Raw genomic sequence first — 8,047 nt, 5'->3', positions numbered from 1 at the left:
CAAGGTACATGCAAACTGCTTTTGTATAAATACAATGCTATAGAGCTCTCTAATAAATAAAATACTCCTAAGATATGGTGTAATAATCACAGAGACTAAGTTAAGATGATTATTACATCATTCCTGAGGAGTGTTTTTCCACTGAAAAATCCTATTAATGTATTAGTGTTTTAAACAACTGCCTATATAACTGGAATTTTGATAGAAACCCACATACCTTAATAGAACATTCATACTGTAACAATACAATCATTCTACCATTCAGTTAACCAGTACTCTGTAATAAATAGGCTCTGGGAAAGGTGTAGCAATGTAACATAATAAAACTAGAACTGGAGCCCAGATAATCTAAAATTCTAGTAACTCAATCTATCATCCTAAAGTACAGTCAGGCCTGATGCATGGTGAAAGCCGAAAGACCTTGAGTCCTGGTATTCAAGAAAGGCTGGTTACAGCACTATGTCCAGTATATACAGCATGTACATACACTATTATAAATTATACTAAGGGGAAATTCCATAATGCATGATTTGTAAGTATTCTGTCAATGAAACGTATACATTTATTTTGTCAAACCTTTGACGCTTCTTTGCTGTATGATGGCATCAGATGGTATAGTGACTTGAGTATCACTAGCTAGTGGAAACACTATATCACTTATCAACTCTGTTTCTACCGGTGGTAACTGAGCATTGAGAACTACATGTGAAATGGAAGCAGTCACACATAATCAATATTTTATATATATCACATACCAATGTTGTCTCTTTCTATTGTTATGTTAGTTTGGTTGGTGATGTTAGCAGAGACAGCAGCAATTAGGATGTCACCAATTGCTGCAGCTAAGTTTTCAATAATCTGTAGTAAATCTTCACCTACTGGTAATCGCATCTAACACAAAACAACATAATAAAACATTTCAAAATGCACGCAGTTGTTCTGATTCAGTACACACATATACGTACAACTGGAAACAATAAAATAGCATTAATATTTGCCATATAAATATATATATATATATATTTGTAAAATACGAATTATGAGATAGAGTCAATGGATTGAAACTTTTAAATTACTATATAGTAGTAGTAAGTGAATCCAAAAGGGGATGCAGGGGCGAATGTCTCCCTTCCCCCTCCCTCCATATACAAACATTTAATACCCAGTGAAATACTTTAACAGAACAGCTACAGCATAAGTATAACATTATTAAGTACCCTTCACACCTATTGCTGATAATGAAAAGTTGTATCTGCACCATCCCACAGGCACACTTACATAATCTGTTTGGATTTTTTTTTACAAATGAAATGCAATGGTTCTTTGCATATGAAAATATATTTAGAGCACTACTTGTAAATATGTGACCAGATTTTACAAAGCCAATCAAAATCGTACATCAGGCAAAATCAAACTAACACCACCTGTGGATAGCTACAGTATCGTACTAGTAGTTTTGACACTCAGTACCACTCAAACTACTCGAGGCTGGTTTCAACAGACGTCTTTTCTGGCGGTGTGTAGAGCTCGAATGGCAGTTTTAGGTCTTGTGAAGGACCTGGCTTGGCAAGAATGAGTGGTTTACTGGTGGACAGCCTGGCCATACGTTTTTTTCTGTAGATTTTGCTACATATCAGTCACTAAGGAGCCAGCACAGCCCTGTAGCTAATCTCATCTCTGGACTCCAATCGTGGTCTGTCTGCATTTTGAGGTCTAACCCTTGCCCACCCCACCACCCCCCACCCCTTTCTGAGCACTCGTAATACTACTTTGCTCATCCAACAGCTCAGATTTTCTATCGTATTTGGCAGGAAACTCTACAAGCAGCTACAAGTACTGGAAGTGGTCTGAAAGGTAACAGATTGATGCATCTTTAGTGTAAATTTCATACGCATGCTTGCTATCCCTGGAGAGTTATGCTGGCTTGAATTCTTTAAAACTGTTTATCTTGAAACTTCTAATGTGTGATTTGGATTGATTTTCCAAAATCCAGTCACATATTATATTTATATTCTTGGGCTGACTCCCATGTCATTTATACATACTACCTCAGTGCATCCCTCCTTGCCAAACCCTGGATCTATCCCTGAGAAGAATAAAGTTCTAAATGTAATTAAAATCACATTCAAAACCACAAAAAGTATTGAGTCTCTCAAATCTGACCACAATAAAATAGAGCTTCCTCCATACAGTATACGTACATAAGTTATGTGACAATGGCTGTGAGATTCAATGGAGATTGACAATTCAGCATTATGTGTGGACAATATTTTCAACAAATTCTATCACTATCCCTAACACCCTAAACACTTTTTTTGCTAGTTTGCATAGTTTAATGAACATACTGTAGGCTGATTTAAATAAGAGGCACAGTAGAGTGGGGAGTCAAAGACAACCTGAGGACAAGTACAGTGTACGTTCATTCTAAGATTTTCCACTACGGAGAAACCAAGATGGTACTCTGTGATGCATAAATACAGGTGTATATAAGCCATTCAGTGTCAGGGTTTACATTTAGTAGAGCGGATAAGTGAAAAAATTATTCACTTTTAGAAAAAAGCATCAAACTTGATACAACATTTGCTTAAATAAGGTACCATTAAAATTACCAATCATATCATGCTCAAAGAACCTGAAAAATAAAACCAGTAGAGGATGTATGGGGAAGCCATAAAGTGCTCTGAGCTGGTTAAATACTGAATATACTGAAACTTTGCACCTGAGTAGACAAGCAAGGGATGAATGGTCATATCCAAAAGCTGATCAAGGGAGGTGTCCACCTGGGTCACTAGCTTATCATGTTAAGAAGCACGGTATATGAAGCCATAGATGCACGATACATTATTTCTATTGGATCATACCTGTTACTTTTAACACTGAAATATTGTCTGCATTAGAAATGTTCTAAAACAGGTTTTTTTTCTGATTATATATACCTGTAAATTTGAGAAGCATTTATGTTATTTAAGCAAAGCAAAGATTTTGGATACACTTTTATGGTTTCCTGAGTAGCTAGAAATGGGTTTAAAACCTACTTTAAAAGTTTCAAAACAAGCCGTAAGGCTATGATTTTGATGTGGCACTGTATTTCAAATGGTTTAGTATACCTTACTCAACTTCCACAGAAAATTTTGTGCTTTTATCATAAAGTGAATGATTTCATCAAAATTTGTTGCTTATACGCTCTACTATATAGCCTGATACATGAGGCACACTCAGATTCTAACACTCTGATGCATATCCCATGAGAAAACTCTTAAGATTGGACTGTACTTGATTAAATTGGAAGATTTTTATTTCAAAAGCATGTGGAAAATTTATATCATTTGATAGTGTATTATGTTCATTACTTAAGTGTTCATAAAGTCAAATGATGTACAGTAGCATAATCAATAAACATTTAGTAACCAAGTGTTTGTTTAAGAGTATGCAACTGCTTTATTAGAGCCTCTTGATCTTGATACAATTCCTTCGCCCATTCACTATGTGGTAAATACTGAAGGGCAGCTATAGGGACCTGCCAATACACCTTTTCTTTTACCTATTACACTGTTTAGAAATATTCTAAAATTTTGCTTATTACACGCTCAAAATTATGCTCAACATTATGTCTCAGTCAGTGCATATGTTTTGTTAGTAAATGCACACTTGTGGGTAAATAATGAGCGGCTGGCATAGAGACTATATAAATCATTGCTTGTCAAAATGCATTTCAGAGAAAAATTGATGGACTCTAATGGAACAGTTAGCGGCTTGAGTGTTGTATTAGAATTTTCAGTGGTTTGCATTTTGACAAGCATTCTGCCAATTGCACTGTATACTAGCATTATTCTCAATGCTTTAGGTCACTTATCATGCTGAACATCATGCCAGCATAATTGGCAGGCAGCTTTGTCTTCTATATCATTAACATAGGTGTGTGCCTGTAAACCACAACTGTATACATATACCAACAACATTTCATTAATCACTTTCCATAGAACATGTAGTAAAGTGAGCTGCTACTCACTTTAATTGAGTGTAAGTATAAATACACTGAGAAAATGTTGGCATTTTGAAATAGGTACAGTATAAAGGGAAGAGATACGTAGTGATCAAATAAGTTACACATGTACTAAAAGAAAAATGTAACATAAAAAGCTCCTTATCAAAAAGGTCCAGAATATAAGAAAAAATTGAAACAAACTAGTATAATAAGAAAGAGCTAACAAATACTGCAAGTTATTAATTTAAAAATAAAGTAGGGATTCAAGCAATAAAAAAAGTAGTGAAACAATGTTATATGAATGATGGTATCACAGCATAGCTCAGTGGGAAAATGCTGTAATACCATCATTCATCTCTTGTGTCACTGTTTTTTATTACTTCAATCCATTCATTTTAAATATATGAGTATAATTGCATATTATGTATTTTAAGCACTAGATCTACACCACTGCTGCAATTTGAACATGTACAAACATACATTTCCAGCTATTTCATATGACACAGCATTTGAAACATCCAGCAAGTTGTCAACAGTCGATGAAACATTCTAAAATATTCACACAGCACATAAACAGACAATGATATATCAATAATTATCATAGCAAACAGAAACTGAACAATGCTTCAAGAAATCATTACATAGCTAAGCATATTCAATGGGAGTTAATAAAATGCAGAATACGGAATAATGGAAATGCGGAATAACAGAACTCATCTTTTGCAGATTTTACAAATACAGTGTACTTACTGTATATACTCTATAGTAGTTGTACTTTATTTACCTTGTAACAGCTCTGCATGGCACACCACGGCGATGGATAAACAACATCTGGACGAGCATTAAATAGGATGAGCACATAACCAATCATCCTAGAATGATCTACATTCACTAAACTTACTATATATACTTCTTAATTGATATTGCTAAAACTTAGTTCTACTCTTAGGTCAAACTAGTTGGCCTTCACATGCATCCGACCGAATTTATTAGAGTCACACTATCGAGTTAGTGGAGTCCAGTGGTTGTGTGTTGTCTTTAAATGGATTTCAAAACTCTTCAGGTTTAAATTAACAGTATATATATGCAAGTTTAGCAAAGGTAGATTGTTCTAGGATGGTTGTTTGAGTGATCGTCCTATTTAATGCACCCAGCTGCTGTTTATCCATTGCTGTGGTGTGCCATGCAGAGCTGTTACAAGGCAAATAAAGAACGATTACTATAGAGTATATAACTAGTTGTACAATCTGCAAAAGATAAGTTTTGCTTATTCTGTTATTCCGCATTTTACTAACTCACACATTCAAAGAAGTATTCATTGATTATTACTGACTATCATATAGTAAAAAAACTTCGGTGGTAAAAAACTTTGGCGAATAGCATTCGATTTGCCAAAGTTTTTTCACCAATTATTTTAGATGCACATTGAGTAATGCACCTGTATATATATTGCCCCACCATCCCCCCTCCCCCCCCCCCCCTTGGGCATACGTGGGGCTACAGTGGGGATTTAACACAGCCAAATGTCAAATGCCCCATAGTAGGGCAAACCTATTGTGTCAAATCCCCATTGTTGGCCCCAGTTTCAATATGAGGATTTACTCTGGATTTGACATACAGTAGCATAGAAAGTTACAACGAAAAAATACTTGGGAGCTTAATGAATGATCGTCAAATGCCCCATAGTGGGGCAGCAGTTTCGTGTCAATTCCCCTGTAAAACCCCACTTACGCCCGAGGGGGGGTGGGGCAAAACATTGATAGGTGCATATCTAGAACTTGAGGTGAAGGTCAGCTAGTACCACCACGCAATAAATATCGAACTGACTTTGGAGATCTTCCTAGGAATGTGTCCCACAGTTGTAAGCACTCCTTGAGATAGCATTTCCAACTGGCTTCCCGTTCCCATGTCAGCTATTTAATCGTCTTGCAATGGATTTGGCCAAATACTTTGATATACGTGATAACCTCTTCTACTAGAGTTCACTGGAAAAGTAAACACGGTCACTCTCGGCATCACAGGAGATAGCGAAGAACGCTTTAGCTAGCACGTTGTTAGATCAGTAGCTACAAAAGTACTGCTACTACAACACTAGCTAGCTACCTATACACTTACTACACTGCTTAATTGATGAGCTGACACCTTGTCATAACATCCTATGTACCGTACAGTAAAACTTTGGCGGTAACAACTTTGGCAAATATTATTTCAATCGCCAAAGTATTTTCTGCCAATTTTTTCAACAGAGGGGTTTCGTCACAATTTTCTACCACCAAAGTTTTTTACCATATGGTACTATAAGAAAAAATCTTTATTTGGTTTGTTTACTTCTTTATTACAAGTAGAAGGAATTTTAAGCTCACTCAGGAATCATAGACATAAAAAAGAAGTGAAATATGGTATGCCTGCAGATATACTAACAGATGTTCAAGTCCTAATGCAGTTTATACCCATGGCTGCTTTAGGAATTATGGTAAATGTCCACTAGAGCATCTACAGGTGTAAACAACCTCCATTGTTTTGTTTCTTTTTATATATAGCTTAAAATTTCCTATCTTCTACTCGTTTGTTTATTTTTTATAACTATGTCTATGACTGGTGAAAACAAAGAATGATGCCATGCTTAATGTTTTCATCTGAATCCATGCCCCAACTACCAACTGCTGAAAAAGTGAAAAAACTACTACACTTTGTTTTTAGCTATACATGTAGCCTGTTACACAGCATTGCATATGCAGAGCATTACGAGACGCATCTCTGCAATCAATCCAGTCATTATGGAAAATACTGATGATTTCCATAGCAAATGTAGGAAAGCCATCATGCACTAGCTACTGCAAAATGACACCTTGTATTGTCAGTGAGAAGAAATGGGACACAAAACAGAACAAAGGTAAGTCCATCATGCATACACTGTACATGCTGTGGTATGCCAAAAGGCACCTGTGGGGCAGAAGTGACACTTAACAGTTAAAGATTAAGCCCTAGAGTCATTATTAAGCTACACTTGTCTGATAGCATCAGGAAGCTACGTATGTAGTTGGTCTGTCAGTAGAAAATTCTGCAAAATTTTTTTTTAATCCATAGCAAATTAGCAACTTATCTGAAGTGTATTCGTTTCTTGGCCACTTTCAAGACACTTTTGGACTTGATTCTACACTTTATCTAACCAGTACTCATAAAGATGTCATGATGCTGGTTTCTGGTTGATATTTTTGTGAGAAAGAGCAAACCTCCATCATGCATCCTTAATATATTGTACTACTGCAGTGTATGAAAGAAAACTTCTATATTCTATAACACTGCATCAAAAGAAAAAAAGCTGTGCCCAATGGAAGAGGCTTAACCGAATATGTGACAAAACATGTGTCCCTATATCAATAATAAGTGATGATTGTTTCATGTTGTCTTCGACTATGTTCTACTGTTTACACAACCTTAAATCTAGATAGTGATATACTAATCTGCAATCTGCTTACTTCAACTGAAGCAGAAATTGTGAATGATTAGTCATTTGGTGTGCTACGATACCTTGTGCTGCCATTGAAAACAGTGCTCTCTAACAGTGAAAAATCAAATTTGTGACCTTAGGTTGAATTATTATGCTTGTGTGAATGTGTCAGTCAGTCAGTTAATCACTCAGTACAATAAAAAGTTGAAACTTCAAATCAACTTATTGAAGTTTAATGCTTGACCTTGATCTTCATGATCCACAACTACCATACTAGTGCATGCAATGATTACCTGTATTATTTGATCAACATTTTCAATCGTAGCATTTCCCAAATCTCTACTTGCAAGTGATAAGATACTGTGTAGTGAGATAAAGATGGGTTAAGAATGGTTCAGTTGCAACTGAACACTGAACATACTGTAATGATGTGAATGGGCCTGCAAACAAAAACTAGGCATACATGCATGTTGGCACAAACTATAACCCCATCACATAACAAGTAATATCTCAATACCAGCTACTGTATATTCTGCAATTTGTATTACATAGCCAATAGAAATCAAGTTGAAAGGTGTATTGCAATACCACAATAGCACATACTGTACTGT

This window comes from Dysidea avara, chromosome 2 (genome assembly GCF_963678975.1).
Source record: "Dysidea avara chromosome 2, odDysAvar1.4, whole genome shotgun sequence".
NCBI classification, from domain to species: domain Eukaryota; kingdom Metazoa; phylum Porifera; class Demospongiae; order Dictyoceratida; family Dysideidae; genus Dysidea; species Dysidea avara.
The sequence above is the reverse complement of the archived record's forward strand: the minus strand, read 5'-3'. Positions refer to the sequence as shown.